The sequence below is a fragment of the Haemorhous mexicanus genome, chromosome W, assembly GCF_027477595.1.
Source record: "Haemorhous mexicanus isolate bHaeMex1 chromosome W, bHaeMex1.pri, whole genome shotgun sequence".
Classification (NCBI taxonomy): domain Eukaryota; kingdom Metazoa; phylum Chordata; class Aves; order Passeriformes; family Fringillidae; genus Haemorhous; species Haemorhous mexicanus.
The window spans coordinates 1,224,493-1,241,833 of NC_082380.1; positions in this window are offsets into that span (position 1 = coordinate 1,224,493).

The window sequence follows — 17,341 nt, forward strand, 5'->3', positions numbered from 1 at the left end:
AGCCCCAGAACCAGGGAGGATTGGAGGGGGGGTGGGGACAGCAGCCACTCCGGGCAGGAACAAAACAAAACAGACCGAAAACCCCCAAAATGGTATGGGATAATAAACCATCCCCAAGACATCCAGGAAGCAAGAAAATTTACTCTGGGACAGCAATTGGCATACAGTTACAGTGGTGTTGGAACAAAAAGGAGGACACTGGTTATCACCAAGCAAGATGTTTAAATACCTGGCAATATTGTCAGAACCAGGTGATGTGCACTTAAAAGTAACTGCCCTTCTGAATCTTATAGTGTTCCTAACAGCTGACCTGGGGCAAAAGGGGAACTGGTCCATGACTGTTAGTGATAGCAAAATGATTTTTGCTTTTATGTATTCTTCATGTAGAGTCAGAACTCTATGAGAAACACAGCTCACTATTTAAAATTTTAATAAAAGTTTATTAGAGGATAAAAGGGATAAAATCCAGCACCGGGGTGCTTGGCTATTTGCCAAAAGCACACAGTTAACTTAAACCATGTTCTCTATATACTGTTACATTATAGGGGGTACATGCATATTCATAAGATTTTATACATATTCAAACATTATTTTGAGTTTAGATGTTCTTTTGCTTGGTTTTCACCTTTCACAAAATTCACAGAATGACTGGGTTGGAAGAGACCTTCAAGATCACTGAGTCCAACCCATGTCCTAACACCTCAATTACACCATGGCATTGAGTGCCATATCCAGACGTTTTTTAAACACATCCAGGGATGGTGACTCGACCACTTCCCCAGGTAGGCCATTCCAGTACTTTATGACTCTTTCCATGAAAAACTTTTTCCTAATATCCAACCTATATTTCCCTTAGGTGCAGCTTGAGACTGTGTCCTCTGGTTCTGTCAGTTGCTGCCCAGTGAAAGAGACCAACCCCCACCTGACCACAACCACCTTTCAGGAAGTTGTAGAGAAGGATAAGGTCACCCCTGAGTCTCCTCTCTGGGCTAAACAACCCCAGCTCCCTCAGTCGTTCCTCATAGGGCTTGTGTTCCAAGGCCCTCACCAACCTACTTGCCCTCCTCTGGACGTGCTCAAGCATCTCAATGTCCTTCCTAAAATGAGGGGCCCAGAACTGGACACAGTACTCCAGATGTGGCCTCACCAGTGCTGAGTATAGGGGAAGGATGACCTCCCCGGTCCTGCTGGCCACACTATTCCTAAAACAGACCAGGATGCCATTGGCCTTCTTGGCCACTAGGGCACACTGCTGCCTCATGTTCAGCCAGTTCTTAACCCAGCAAAAAGAGCGCTCATGTCCAAGCCGTGGGCTGGCCCCCTGAGGAGGCTGCTGCAGCTGCTGTGGAGGTCCCCCCCAGGGTTTGCAATCATGATAATCAAACGGCAGGCTAAGACTGCTCCTCGGTATTTATCTCCAAAAGACTATATTAAACCTCTGTATACTTTGCCTGCTCAGCAGTTAGTTAAACTGAGTACTAAACCAAAGTATCTTACAACTGCACAGCAACTAGCCAAAATGAAGTTACAGAAGAAGGGAAGTGAAAAACAGGCTGGGTCATTGGCCCTTCTGTCTCTCCCTGGGCCGTTTGCTCCCCCCTCCCCCTCCCCTGGGTTGGCTGCTCCCTTACCGGTCCCTCGGCCGGCTGCTCCCCCCCCCCCCCCCCCGCTTTCTCTTGAGCTATCCGCCCCTTCTCTGTCCCACTTCCAGTTGTCTGCCTCTGCTCCACCCCCCCGTTGAGCCGTCAGCCCCCGCCCCCAAACTGGTTGAACAAATGCAATCTTTAACATTGTGTCCTTTTTCGTCTAGTGATAGTTCTGACGATGAACTGCCAGTTATAGGTACATCTAAAAAGACGCAGGAATCTGTTTCTGTTAGACCTTGTAGCAGATCCAGGCCTGCTGTTTCTTGGACTCTGCCTCCCTGCCAGGTGGCTGTGACTCCTCAACACCCTTTGCAATTTTGGGAGCATGTGAGAATGAAAGCAGCTGAAGTGGGAGACTGGAATTTGTTAGAGAAAATAAGTTCACCCAAAAGGATGGAGGTGGCTGCTGCTGCTGCTTCTGGTGGGCCTGTGGCTTTCCCTGTTTTCAAAGCTGCTCCTAATTCAGGACAACAAGATAGCCATCGGGTTTTTGCATGGAGGGTTGTACAGGACCTGCAGTCTAAAGTAGATCAGTATGGTGTTAACTCTTCGCAGGTGATGCAAGTGATTAATGTCCTAAATGCTGATGTACTTGCACCTTATGATATTGTTCACCTTGCTACGATTCTGCTTCAGCCAGTGCAGTATGGTGTGTTTCAAGCTACCTGGAAACAAATGGGTGAAAGAGTAGCATTGGACAATATGCAGTTACCTCTGCACGATCCACGTCATGCTGTGGGAGTTGATGCCTTGCTGGGCAATGGACAGTTCTCTAACCTGGATTTGCAGGCCAGATGGGACCCCCTGGTTCTGGCACAGGCCCAGCAGCTGGGTATGAGTGCCTTACTTAAAACAATGGAGATGGCAGCTCCTAAACCAAGGTATATTACCATCCAGCAAGGGGTGAAGGAACCTTTTCTGCAGTTTGTGGAGAGGGTTGCTTCAGCCCTTGATAAGCAAGTAGAAGACGATAAGTTGAGGAAAATTTTATGCAGACAGCTAGCACAGGAAAATACGAAGGATGATTGCAGGAGAATTATTGATTCTTTACTGGGAGATCCCTCACTGTCTGATCTTGTAGTTGCTTGCTCAAAGGTTGGTTTGGTTGAGCAAAAAATGGCTGCTTTGTGAAGACACAATTCCCTCAAACTGCTGGATGATGTGTACACTCTAGTTGGTTTGGTTATCACCCTGGAGAAAGTTCAAAGGCAGATGCCTTGGAAATATTTGGGGTTGATAATCACCAATACACAAATTGTGCCTCAACCTGTAAAATTGGACATTGAAATTAAAACCCTCTCTGACGTACAGAAATTAGTTGGTGCAATAGGTTTGCTTAGGCCATACTTGGGAATAACCAATCATCAACTGCAACCTTTGTTTGACCTACTATCAGGGATTACCTCCTCTACCGATGAGAGACATTTGACCACTGCAGCAAAAAAAGGCTGTAGAAGAAATTGAATTGGCCTTGACATCTAAATTTGTTACCAGGATAGACGTTTCTGTTGATATGCAACTATTTATTTTAAAGAGATGATGAAATACCATGCGGATTGCTGTGTCAGTGGAATGATAAATGGGAAGATAAATTGCATATTTTGGAGTGGATATTTTTGTCTTTCAGGTCCTGAAAAACAGCTCCAGGTCTGTATGAGCTTTTTGCAGACATCATTATCACAGGTTGCAGACGCTGCCATGAAATGTTAGGCCTTGATCCTGTAACTATTGTCATACTGGTACAACAATGGTATTTTGAGTGGTGTTTTCAAAACAATCATGAGCTGCAATCTGCTTTATCTTCCTTTACAGGTCAAAAAGCATATCATTTACCTTCTCATCCTATTTTGAATTTCACTAAGAGGATTCCCTTTCGGGGGAAACAACTTTGCTCTTCTGTGCCAGAGGAAGGTGCGACAGTTTTTACAGATGGATCGGGAAGAACTGGAAAAGCTGCTGTAGCCTGGAAGAAGGATGACCACTGGTAATATGAAGTAATGGTTCAACAAGGGGCTCCTCAGTTAATTGAACTTTGTGCCGTACTCTTGGCCTTTACCTTATTTCCTAGTTCCGTAAACATAGTTACTGATTCTATTTATGTTGCTAATTTAGTCAAACAGTTGGATCAAGCTGTGTTGAATAATGTAAAGGAGAAACCATTTTTTGTTTTCTTGTTGAAATTGTGGATCTTTATTCGCAATCAAAAGCATTCTTATTATGCATATTCATAACCATACATCACTACCTGGATTCTTTGTTGAAGGTAACACCGATGTGGATTCCCTTGTGGCTGCCTCAGTGATAAAAACGGTGCCTAATGTGTTACAGAAAGCTGTTCTATCTCACCAATTTTTTCATCAGGGTGTTCAGGCACTACAGCAGCAATTTAAATTATCCCATAGTGAAGCAAAGCCAATTATTTCTTCCTGCCCTGATTGTCATATGTCTCATGTTTTGCAATATTACCGTACTAATCCTAGAGGCTTACTCCCTTTGCAAGAATGGCAAACAGATGTTACAAAAATGCCAGAATTTGGCAGTTTAAAGTATGTTCACGTTATGATTGACACCTTTTCTCATGCCATGGTTGCCTCAGCATTGGCAGGTGAAACAGCTCGGGATATTATTAGTCAATTTTGCCACACCTTTTCCATCTTAGGCGTTCCATCACATATAAAGACGGATAATGGCCAGGTGTATGTTTCAAAGAAATTGCAATTGTTTTTTCATGCCTGGAGTGTTGGTCATTCTACTCGTATCCCTCATGCTTCAACAGGCCAAGCAATTATTGAACGTGCTCATGGTGTGTTGAAGCGCCAGGTACAAAAACAAAAAAAGGGGGAATGCAGAAGGAGTCGCCTCAAGTGAGATTATACAAAGTTGTCTATGTCTTAAACTTTCTGCGTCATTTACCTGACTTACAGTTGTCTCCTATATTCTATCATTTTTCATCTTTGAGTTCAAAACAGCCAAACTTTCAGAAAGGTATTAAGGTATGGGTAAAAGATTTAATTACGGGAAAGGGGACTGGCCCAGTGAAATTAGTAACATGGGGAAGAGGATATGCATGTGTTTTAACAGAAAATGGCCCTTGTTGGGTCTCTGCCCATTGTGTTAAACCTTATTTGGAGCACACAGAAAAGGACAGGATGGGTTATTAAAATAAATTCCAATATATGTCCGGATGGGGCTTGCCCGGGCTTGTCTAGCCTTTGCTGCTTGACAGAAAGGCGGCACTACAGTGGTTTCACCTGAGAGACACCTCTGGCTAAGCTGGATGCTGCAGCTGGCACTGGAGACAAGGTCAGACATGCACAAGCCCCGGTTTACCTCTGTGCAGATGCTTTAAAGCGAGGTGAAGGAAGGAGTGGATTCTGCCAGAGTTTTGATCCAGGGTTTATTCAGATGGCAGTCTTCTGAATCCCATAACAACTACTAACAGAATCCCGAACCGCGTGGTTGCTGGCTCTTTAAAACCCTGGGAGAGAGGGAGAGGAGGGGTAAGGAACCCACCAACCAGGTGCAGGATGGGCAGGTCTCAGGTGCAAGGGACACCTGGGTGGGCCAATGGACCCCCAGGGATGCAGGGCATCTTTTGAACTCCGCCAATCAACTCGATGCCCCTCTGGAATGTCAGGATTGACAGACAGCACCCAGCAGGGGTCAGGGTGGGGAGAGGGGGAAGTGATTGACACCTGGGAAAGGACAGGATACCTGAGACAAACTATGACATCACACTGCTACAATGGGTGGTTCTACAGCGGAAGCAAAATGAGTAGGTAATTGCATTGGTTATTAGGTGGATGGAAGCATGGACCTTCAAGGAATGTATGGTAAAGATGGTAATTTGAGACAGAGTAAAGGGAGTTATAGGCTTATGCTGAAAATCCAAAATTTAAGTTAGTGGATGTTACTTTTGCTTATTTTCCTTGAATTCTGTTACAGAGAGGTTGGTAGTACTGAGAAATGTGTCTTGTACCATTTCCTTTTGCAGGGCACCGACAGTCCCAAAAAGGGGAATTTGATGCACCTAAGGGAGAAGCGTTGCCTTTGCATAGGAATTGAATTAGTAGCTGAAGTCCACACTTTGAGCAACTAGGTTGGTTGCCCATTATGAGAGCAGCAATCAGTTGTAAAGTTAAGTGGATGCTACTTGGTTCTAAGTGGTGACTAGGCAGATGACTTGGTCTCTGACTCTGTGTGAGAGAAAGTTATTTGACTAGAGGTGAAGGTGTCATTCTGGTACAAATGTGTCATCAGGAACTTGTGAGGTCTATAACAGTATTTGAAGATCTATTTTTTATGTGCCTTGTCTGTATATGAATGTTAAGATTGTGAAGGTGTGTGTTGTGGAGTTGGTAGAAGTTGGTTATCTGTAAGTGAATGAAGAATGGATCCTCCATTTGCTTGGATTTTTGCAAGGGCCCTGCAGAAGTCCTTAGCAGTTGTGTTTGTGGGTCAAATACATAAAGGGGGAATTGTAGGAAAGGCATTTTGTGCTGTTCTTGTGAGCCAGCGAAGGCTTCCTGAAGATAAGGAAAGCCCCTTATCTCTCCCGAGGAAGGTACCAAGGCTATCACCATGACAACATGAAGAAAGAGAGAAAGTCAAAAGATATAGACTTTAGCTTGCTCCCAGAGTAACATGGCTCCTTGTTCTTCTATTGAGAACTTTGTTTCTTTTTCATGACCAATGGGCAGTGTATGTGTTTGTTAAGTAAATGTAAATATCTTGTTAAACTTTATAAACGATATGTTGCTATAATAAACCTCCCATATACAACCTTCTAATCTGAGTCTTGGTGCTTCATAGCAACATTTTTCATTGTCTTTTTCAATGCCTTTCCCATAACCTGTATTCTGCTGGGGAAAGAAGGCAGTGGGCAATTTTTTTAACATTGTTGAGTACTAAAACATGTGTTGGGAAGATAGCTTCTAGGAAATTTCTAAAAGTATGTGAACTTCTACCGTGTTCTTTGGCTATATTTCGTAGTTGTATAAGTTCTTTATTTGTGTTAGATTCCCACGTTGTTCTAGTAGTGGCCCCACCTCTTTTTCCCTATATATAAGTTACTGGGAAGGCAGAAATTCTCTGAGTCAGTTCCCAGTCCCCTGCCCGAGTCACTTCCCTTTTGATTAGAGCCCATGGATCAATGTCCTCTGTATCAGAATCAGAGTCACTGTCACTGCTGTCCTCTGAGGAGGAGTGAGAGTGAGCAGGCGGTGCACTATGCTTTTTATGGCCTGTTGGAGCGAGATTTTGCAGGGGTGTAGGGGACTGGAGAGAATGTGAGGCAGAGCTTGGCTAGAGGGAGGCAGCTGTGGAGCTGGAATGGCAGCGCCACAAGTGGCACAGCCTGCGCAGGACTGAGGTGCATGGGGAAGTGGGGTGCTACTGTGGGGGTTCTCGGAGGTTCCGCACAGGGGCCCTTGAGGATTGGTGGGTGGTTGCAAAGCCTGAGGATGGGGGCACGGGAGAAGCAGGGGAGACGAGGGGGTGGGATTGGCAGGGGCTGCTGCAGATATGATGGGGCATACAGCGTGGTTTGCTGGGGCTGCGGCAGGTAGGCAGGCCGGGAGAAGATCTCCTGCTGTGGCAGGAATGGTAGCACGGGTAGGGAGACACGCAAGGGCGGTGGGGGGGGGGGGGGCGGCAAAGGTGGGGACGGTCGCCACAGGGGTGGGGGGGCAACCAGATAGAAACCAGTGCAGTTACATTTGGAGTTAACGTGGAGGGAGGACAGAGGGAGCATGAAGTGGGTTGAGCAACTGGTGGAGCAGAATGTGCGCTTGCCGTGCCCGGGGACGGGGCGGGGGGGAGGGAGGGGGTAGGATAGGTGGACCCCACTGGCGCGGAGGGGGTGGGTGGGAGCGGGGTGAATTCCGTGTTCCTTGTCCCGGGAAGGGGGGTCGAGGGTGAAATAGCCCCAGAGGTGGCATTAGGACCCAGAGAAAGCGGAGGACTGGATTCAAGGGCTGAGAGGGGAAGAATGTTTTCAGTGTGATTAGCACTTGAAGGGAGAGTCTCTGGTGAGAAAGATAAGCTTTGGGTGCCTTCCCCAGGGGAAGGTTGCACAGAAATTGAGCTTTTTTTTTAATTTGCTTTTTCTACGGTTTTGGTTATAGAATGAAAGAAAGGTAGAAACTGAGTTACGGAAAAATCTTCATTAGTTTGGAGGGTATATATTCTTGTTCCTACTGTGTCCCAAAAGGAATCTAGAGTGATAGCGTGTGTGTTAGTATCTGGAAACTGGGAAAGAATCCATTTTATAAATTTTTTCAAGTTAGTTTTTGAAAGATTACCTTTAGAGAAAGAAATGTTGTTAGAAGATAGGAGTTCTAGGATTTGTCAATATAAGTCTTTCTCATTCTGGGATCGTTTTAATTTACTGGGTTTTGATCCCATACTTCCCTATTCCCTGTCAGCAGAAAAAAGAGGAAAAAAAAAGAAAAAAATCCAAAAAAAGAACCCAAGGTAAATGGGCACAATAAAGGCTGTTTTAAAACTTACACTCCTTCAACCAAATATGGGTCAAAACTCAGCTGGTGGGTGGTCTGCCTTGTCCAGCTCCTCAGGATCTCATCCCAGATGTCTAAGTGAGGGTCTGTCCTGGTTTAGGGAAAATTTGGGAGAGAATCCCCAAAGGGGGGCCCCTCCAGAAAGCAAACCCACAAGGCCACTCCCCCCAACCGGTTCAGGAAGAATTCCTCGGAAAGAAGTGGAAAGAACTTGTTTATTTAACAGGCACAGCACCCCCCAGCACAAAAAATGAACAATACCAGATGACACCACCCTTTCACTGCTCTGAAAAAGATGACAAATTCAGAAAGTCTCTCTTGGGGGTGGTCACTTTATTATCAGTCCCTCCGGAGCTGGGGCAGCTGCTGCAGGCCACAGGGTGCAAACTCTCGGTGTTTCTCAGGTCCCAGTCTGGAGCAAGTTCGAATGGTTCCAAGAAAAGGAAAAGAAAAACAGTCCAGGGAAAATTTGGACTGTTTAGCTAAACTAACTAATGAGAAGAAGCAAAAAGAAAGAGCAAGCAGAAGCAAAGCAGAAGCAAGAGCAAAGCGAACAGCAGGGCAAAAAGCAAAAGCAGCACTATGTACTGTACTGTCTGTATGTCCCGCCGGCCGTAGGGGAGTGGCTGATAAGAAGCCAAAACAAAACTTTCAGTCTTCAGAGCCAGTCTTGAAGGCACAGAACATAATATCCAGCATAAACAGCACACATGAATGGGGATACAAGCATCCTAACATCACCCTAGGACAGGGTTGTTGGATGCTTCTTCAGATAAGTTCTTCTATAACGGAGAACTTGTCTTCACGAGATCTTGGCAAGTGAAGGTAGTAACAATTTCAAGCAGAAATGCTGCTCCAGGGTTCTTGTGCTGTTCAGTGAGCCAATATGAGGCGGCTCCAGGGTTTTCAGGGTCTCCCTGGAAACGGCTGCCGTGGGTGTCCCAGACAGAGAAGTCCAGTTAAGCACAACCTGTCCAGGCCTTTCAGGCAGGCTCCAGGGCCACAGGCAATCTTAGCAAGCTCAGCTCTTAAGTGAGATCAGCTCTTTGGTGATTTTCAGCTCTTAGCTTGCTAAGTGCCTTTGGCAGATGCAGGGAGAGAGAGGAGAAGGCTGTATGAGGTTTCATAGAGATGTCTTTAATGGTATCTTCTGCAAAGGGTCTCAGTGACAGCTCTTCTGATGAACTGGGCAAAAGTAGGGGTTTATATAGGGTATAGGAGTTTTCGGGAACAGTCCAATAGTGAGGGTTGAGGCAAAAGTGACCTATCGTCTTACAGAGAGATAACAAGGGTCCGAAGACGGAAGAGGGGCTTCTTAGGTCCAGTCATCATGACTAGGCATTTCCTATCTTAGGCTGCTGAACGCCATGGAGGCCTTGCAGGCCCTGTGCCTGCTACAGATAGGGACCTTGGAATGTGTTTTTTCTTTCTGCCTAGGAAAATACTGAAGCTAAGCTGCAATAATAGACTACAGAGCTACATATATGTGCGTAAAGAATACAGAGAATATATAAAAGAAAAAGGCAAAAATCAACATGGCATCACTGTCAGAACTGGTCCAAGGGCTACTACATGAGCTATCTATTGTCTAATCTGTTCAAAAATTTGGACCTGCTCAGGGCCTCACACAAAATAGTTGTTCTTTCAGGTCACTTAATACAGAGGGCTCACAAAGTGACTGTCCTAGAATATGCATTTTCTGTGAACTCTCACTCCTAGGAAAGCTTGGATTTCTTTTTTCTTAGCTGGTGGGAACATCCTTGTTACCCTGTTGATCACATGCCTTGGGATGTAATAACATCTTTCTTGCCATTTTATTCCTAAAAATAAACCTCCTGTGCAGGTCCTCTGACCTTGCTTTGTTTTACAGCAAATCCAGTTATCAGAAGTTTCTGGAGTATTCTTTTTCCCTTTCTCAGACACTTCTTCTGATGTGTCACTCCACACAATTATGTCATCATTGATGTACTGTAGATGTCAAGGGCATCACCTTTTCCCAGTGCAGTCTGGATCAGTCCATGACACGTGGGAGGATATGGATATTCTCAGTTCAGCAGAAGAAAGAACAAAGATAATTTCTCCCAGGCTGAGCCTGGGAATCTTAGAGGAAAGAATTAATACAATTATTATCTCTCTTTCTGTAACCGTTGTTTATAGATATAGTTCTCTAGAGTGTGCTATTCATAGTGCCCCAATAGTGTGAGATGTTTCTTCTTTGAGACCAATCAAGTATCACCTTAGCGAGTCACATTATAAAAAGACCTGCTACCTTCATTTAACACTTTTGCCTTCTGATCCACCCAAAGACTGGAGTCTTTTTTCCCGTCCCTGACTCAACAGTGTCATCTGGTGACCCCTCATAGAATCGCAGGAGCTGGGATGCGTCCCGAGAGGATCAGCCCAGCAACCTTCTGAGATCAGACACCGTTTGCCCTCTTGGGTGAGGTAATGCTAATCATCCCCCGTGTCTTCCTGAGAAGACTGGTCCCATTCGGACTGCGGGCGTTGGCCCGGAGAGGCTGGGAACTGTGTGAGGGATGGTTTTTCCCAGCACAGAAGAATGTCTCTTGAAGTGGACGCCTGCTGAGGGACACATTTTCCTTAAAAATGGAAACCAACCTTCCAGGGAAGAACACCTAGTTCTGACCGTGTGGAGGACTCTCATACCTCCCATGGGAATTGCAGTCTTGGATGACGCACTTTGCTATCTGCTGAGCTGGGCCAGAAATCACAGTTTCCCGGTGGAGCTGGGTGCTGCACTTAGTCCAAGAGTTTGGGAGGAATTGGGTGATTGCCTCTTAGATAAGGTTTGCAAAGGGGACTCATTCGCGTCCGCACTGGTCACCACTTGGAGACATACTTCCCAAGCCTTACTGGGCAGAATCCCTAGGATCAGAGACTCCAAATGGGGGATTTTGGGGAGTGAATATGCTGTCTCTGTGTTCACAGCAGCATTTCGGGGATCGGGAGGGTAGCAAGCAGGGCAGCACCCAGCCCATCCCCGGCTCCGCGTGGGTCCACAGGAGACATGGGGACACCCCACAGAAGCTATAAATCGCCCAAAGACTACATTAAGCAGAAATATCCTCCTCCCCGAGATTATGTGAAGCCAAAATATCCTTCACCGGCCATCCAGCCACTGACTCCTCAGCAAGCCGCCCCCTAGACGGGCGGGCTGGAACGTCCCACCCCAAGAGAGGCACCGGCGGCTTACCCCTTTTCATCTCCGCCGTGGCCTGAGGACCACCCTTTTCCCCAGCAGCTGGCTTCATTGTTTCAGCCGCTGGTGCCCCCTGCCTCCGGATCGCAGTTAGGACAGGGGCTGGCGCTGACTGCAGTTCGTGATGCAGCAGGGTCCTCCACCCCTTTGGCTCCTTTGCTATTAACTATGGAGCCTGCACGGATGGACGGGCCCCGCCCCCCTGTACTGCCGGGACTGGCCATGTAGCCTCTGCCCCAGCCACCAGCTCACCCCCCACTGGCCCCGGGGCCCCCAACTTCGTTGGCGGAGCTGGTGCAACTGCCTCCTCTGCCTCCCTGTGCACTGACTTAATGTCTTTTGCTGTGCCGCCATCTGCTGTGCAGCCCTGTGCCATGCAGCAGCACACCTTGGGTGAAGCCCCCCTATTGTTCTCCGCCCTGCCCTCTGGAGGGCTGCCCCCTGCGCCAGTGGCCGAGGCCACCTTCTCTGCCCTGCTGTCCACGGCGGCACCACTGCCAGCAGCTGGGTTCTATGCACCACCTACCGCTCCAACGGCGGTGGCCGTGCCTTTCACACAGCCCACTGCACTGCCCACCAGGGCTCCAATGCCTGCACCGCCTGCCGCGGTTCTGCTGCCCGCACCAACCACGGCTCCTGTGGCTGCAGCTCTAATTCCCTCATCGCCCGCTGTGGCACAGGCTGTGGTTGACTCCTTCATGCCGCTGCCTGGGCTGGGGGGATCCAATGCGCCACCGGTTGTGGCTCGGATCCCTGCTCCATCATCGATGACTGCTTTCCCTGCCCCGGAGATTGTGGCTGAAGCTTCTGTTCTATGGTCAGTAGCCGCTTCTTCAGCCTTGGTACCTCTGGCCAGCCCGCCTTCCTCTGCTGGTCACAGGATGTCCCCGCTCTCCCCCCTCCCAGGGAGCGGGCAGTGATAGCAATGAGCAACAACACTCAACCCCTCGATGGGGCTGTGATTGAATGTCAGAACGCCAGTGCCGGCTATAGGGGACAGCGTCTCAGGGGGACCTCTAGATGCTGCCCTCTGCTGGGTGACTGTGCGGCCAATAAACCCCCACTGCTTCCTGGGATGCAGTCAGGGCATGGGCTTTGGAGGCTGGTGATTGGGAGTTGATAGAGAGAGTGAGCAAGCCTGGGGGTGGCATCCTGAACCCACTGCTTTCGGGGGAAAACACCATAACTGACTATCAGGTCGTTCCTCTGGCATCTTAGGATGTGGTACAGAGGGATCAGGGTGATGGTGTTTCGCCGCAGGGTGGGATTCAGGCTTTTCCCGCTCACAAAGCCGTCCCAAATACAAGACAAAATGACAGACATGAGGTCATGGCCTGGAGGGTTTTTCAAGATTTGCAAGATAAGGTAGCAAAGTATGGGCTGGGGTCTTCTCAACTTATGCAGGTTCTCAGAGTGATAAACACTGACCTGCTTGCTCCCTATGATATTAGCATTTGGCCTCTGTATTGTTCCAGCCTGTGCAATTTGATGATTTTCTGAACAATTGGAGACATCTGGCCAACAGGGTAGCTGCTGAGAATGAGCATTTGCCTCAGGCAGATCCTAGATCCTATGTAGGGATGGCTGCACTCATGGGACAAAATGCCTTTTCTAATCCCAATCTTCAGGCTACCTGGGACCCTCTCATACTTGAGCAGGCCCAAAAGGTAGCCTTCATGGCATTGTTGAAAACCATGGAAACAGCCACTCCCAGGCCACAATACGTGAAAATAACTCAGGGAGCGAAGGAATTGTTCTTGCTGTTTGTTGAAAGGCTTGCACCAGCTTTAGAGAAGCAGGTAGAGGATGATAATTTGAGGCAGGTTCTATGCAAGACTTTAACAAGAGACAACGCAAATGATGATTGCAGAAAAATCATAAATGCACTGCCAGACAACCCATCATTGACAGACGTGATAGAAGCATGTTCCAAGATAGACACTGTTGACTACAAAATGTCTGTTTTGGCAGCTGCTTTGCACACAGGCCTGACACCCTCAGGGGATGGCCAACATAAAAAAGGGAAGAAGAAAAGCAAGCAGAAGCAGGGGAGAAAGGTGAGAAAGGGGAAAAATTCTAATTTCTTGTGCTCGAGGTGTGGGAAGCCAGGTAATTTTGCAAGTAAATGCAAGTCCACCTACCATGCCAATGGCAACGTTTGGCAGGTTCAGGAAACAGAAGACAGAGCGCACACGGGAGCTGCGTGCTGACACAAATGATTCCTCAGGACACGGCACCAGCACAGGATGTTTCTTAGCCGCCTCAGTGCAAGCACCCGTGGCTCTGCCGGGGTGGATGTACATACCGCAACAGCAGTCATCTTAGATTCTTGCAGTGTGCGTAAGGTTCCTCTGAATGCATTTGGACCTTTGGGCCATGGACTGAGTGCATTGCTGGTAGGATGATCTAATACCACCCTTCTGGGAATCTTTGTGCACCCAGGTGTCATTGACTCTGATTTTAGGGGCCAAATTTGTGCCATGGTTTCCACGCCCACCCCCCAATCACTATTCCGGCAGGGACTCGCATTGCTAAACTTGTGCCTTTCCAGTCATGTGTTCCCCGGGCTGGCCAGCAGACTCGTGGAGATGGTGGTTTCGGACTCACAGGACTGCACAGGTCTTCTGGTCGGCGGTCATTTCTGCTCAGCGACCGCAGATGACTTGTTCCATGACTCTACCAGGTGCGAGCCCGCCTCAGATTCAGCTGCAAGGTTTGATTGACGCCGAAGCTGACGTGACAGTTGTCTCCTCCTCTGCATGGCCTTTTAAGTGGCCTTTGGACTCTATGGGTTGGGCCATCGAAGGGTTGGGGGATGCAACGCAGACCTTTATAAGCTGACGAGCTGTGTTGATCAAAAACACACATGGGCAGACAGCTAAGGTTTAGCCCTATGTCACTGCAGCTCCAATCATCCTCTAGGGACAGGAGGTGTTGGCAGCCTGGGGGGTACGGATTGGAACGGATTTTTGATAGGGGTCACTGCACTGACGGACGCAAAATATCCCATGCTGCCTTTACGGTAGCTAGTGACCAGACCCATCTGAGAGAACCAGTGGCCCCTACCAAAGATAAATTAGTAGCCCTTCATGATTTGGTTCAGGACCAGCTTCGGCAGGGACACATTGAGCCTTCTACCAGTCCTTGGAACACTGCTGGTTTTGTGAACACGAAAAAAATGGGGAAGTGGAGGCTTTTACAGGACCCCTGGAAAGTTAATGCAGTCATGGAGAGTATGGGGGTGTTGCAGCCTGATATGCCCTCACCTACCATGCTCCCCTGGGATGGGAAATCTTGATCATTGATTCGAAGGACTGGTTTTTTACAATCCCTTTGCATCCTGATGACAAACCAAAGTTAGCCTTCAGAGTGCCTTCAGTCAACAATGCTGAACCTGTACAGAGATATCAATGGAAAGTTTTGTGGCAGGGCTACAAGAACAGTGCCACTATTTGCCAATGTTATGTGGCCCAGGCCTTGTCCAGAGTCCGTGAGCAATTTCCTGACGTGTATTGTTATCACTACATGGATGACATCCTGGTGGCAGCGTCCACTCAGGATGAATTGCTGAGGGTACAGCCTCAGCTGTATGCGGCCTTGCATTCTTATGGGCTGCAAGTGGCTCCGGAAAAGGTTCAATGCCATCCTCCTTGGAAGTATTTGGGGGTCAAGATTCTTGACCAAACTATTCAGCATCAAGAGGTGCAATTTGCAAAGTCTATTACGACCCTGATTGATGCCCAGAAATTGCTAGAGGTCATCAGTTGGCTACGTCCTTATCTGGGACTGACTGTGGTACAGATGTCCCCATTGTTCAACCTTTCAAAGGGGGACCCGGACTGAATTCACCTCGGAAATTGACTCCTGAGGCCCGACAAGTGTTGGAGGAGGTCCAACAGTCTCTTTCTGCTTGTCAGGTTTATCGAGTAGATCCTTCCATTGATATCACTGTCTTCATTACCTATCCAGACAATCATCTTACAGGTGTCATTGGCCAATGGAATGACAAATGGCCTGATCCCTTGCACATTTTGGAATGGGTCTTCTTGCCCCATCAGCCAAAAAAGATGGCACCCTCATTATTTGAGCTGATTGCTCATTTGATAATCAAATGCCAGCAACGGTGTTTGCAATTGATGGCAGCTGATCCCGCGAAAATTATTCTTCCAGTGGAGCGGGACACTTTTGAATGGGGCTTTGTTAGCAATGCTCTTTTGCAAAGCATGCTGGAAAACTTTTCAGGGCAAATTGCTTATCATCTGCCCAGTCACAAGTTGCTGCAGCTGGCCAAAAAGACCAGTCTGTCCTTATGGGCAAAAAATAGCCAAGTGCCAGTGTGGGGACCCACCGTCTTCACTGACAGCTCCAGAAAAAAGGGGAAGGCCATTGTTACCTGAAAGGATGAGTCTGGATTGCAAGTGCTGGAAGGCCATGAGTCCAGCTCAGCCCAATTGGTTGAGCTAAAGGCTGCTGCTGTGGCATTCAGGAAATTTTCTCAGGTGCCTCTGAATTTGGTCACTGACTCCACCTATGCTGCAGACGTAGCCAAGCATTTGGATTGCTCACTTCTGAAAGAGGTCAATAACGCAGCTTTGTTTCAGTTATTGAAAACCTTGTGGTGTGCAATTCAAACCCGTGTTCATTTGTATTACATCCTGCACATTCTGAGTCACATCACTTTACCAGGTTTCATAACGGAAGGTAATGCCAGGGCTGACAGGTTAGCTAACCCTGTGTGGGTAGCGCCTCAGCCTGACAAGACTGCACAGGCCAAGGTGTCGCATGATTTCTTTCACCAAAGTGCTCATACTCTGCAAAAGCAATTTCAGTTAATGTCGACTGAAGCTCGTGACATTGTCAGTTCTTGTGCTGACTATCATGGACTTGCTGCACCTTTACCAGTGGGGGTGAACCCCAGAGGCCTAAAGGCCTTGCAGCTTTGGCAAACAGATGTTACTCACATTGCCGAGTTCAGTCGACTCAAGTATGTGCATGTGTCTATTGATACCTTCTCCCCTGCCATGTGGGCATCTGCTCACACAGGGGAAAAGGGTCGCGACATGATTGCCCATTGGAGGATGGCTTTTGCAGTTTTGGGGATACCTTTTTCTGTGAAAACTGACAAGGGCCTCTGCCTATGTCTCACAGAAGACGAGTCAGTTTTTACGCTTGTGGGGAATCTCAAACAAATTCGGTATTCCGCATTCGCCAACGGGTTAAGCCTTTGTTGAACGTGCTCATGGCACTTTGAAGCATGTTCTGGAGAAACAAAAAGGGGGAATGCTGGGTGAGACCCCACACAGTCGATTGGCAAAAGCTTTATATACAATTAATCATCTTACAGTGCCACAAAATTCAGAGATTCCTGTCATTCTGAATAATTTTCTCTCATTGAATTCAGCAGGTGAGACGCATCTGCCTCTAGCAAAGGTCTGGATATGGGACTGTCGTAACTCAGGACATCCCTTTGGGAGTCAAGAGTTGCCGGGACCCCTGCCAGGGGGCTCAGAGACCCTGGCACATAGCCAAGAACATCAATGGGTTCGATTATGACCCGTGGAGCAAATTGCCAGCCTTATATGAAGACCTAAAAGCCACAGCAGTTTAAATAGTGTAATAATAAAGTTATTACTGGGTGCAAATGTAGGTTTTGGGATTTTTAGTATAGGGGTTTCTGGGCACAAGATGGAGGGACTTGGGCCTGTCTAGCCTTTCTTCTTCTTCTCTACCTCCATCTTCAGTGGTGATGTTGGCACTTTCAGATTGGTTTAGAGTAGAAACTTACTGTCTAATATAGGTGATAGGTATTGGAAAATAATTGTAAACATGTCACACGTAGTTTTTAGTATAAAAAGATAACACCGCCCTGGGGGCAGACAGAGTGCCTCTGACTGTCCTGCTGAGCAGACCTCGGCTGGGCAGGAGGAAAAATTTTATAGATAAGATATAATAAACAA